Below are 402 nucleotides of genomic sequence, written 5' to 3'. Positions count from 1 at the left end.
AGTGAGGCGCCGTCAGGGTTGAGGCGAACCGGGCCGGGGATTACCTTCTGGGGAGAGGAGAAAGGACATGGGGTTTTGCGCCCTATTCCCTTTTCCCGGGCCCGCCCTTCCCCTTTCCCCCTCACGCCTCCCCTCGCTCCTCCCCTCGCTCCTCCCCTCACGCCTCCCCTCGCTCCTCCCCTCACGCCTCCCCTCGCTCCTCCCCCCCCCCACGCCTCCCCCCCCCCCCGGCCCCTCCCCCCCCAACCCCTCCCCTCGCTGGCCCGGGGTTATCTCTTTCCTTTTCGGTATTTTCCCCAGGGGAAAGGGGGGGGCATGTGCGCCTTTGTGGGTCTTTGTCTGTTTTCCCCCTTGTCTTTAAATCTTTTTATGTTGCTACTGTCATTCTGGGTCTTTTCGGGT

Source organism: Penaeus monodon, chromosome 21, assembly GCF_015228065.2.
Source record: "Penaeus monodon isolate SGIC_2016 chromosome 21, NSTDA_Pmon_1, whole genome shotgun sequence".
Classification (NCBI taxonomy): Eukaryota; Metazoa; Arthropoda; class Malacostraca; order Decapoda; family Penaeidae; genus Penaeus; species Penaeus monodon.
Note: the sequence above shows the minus strand (reverse complement) of the source record.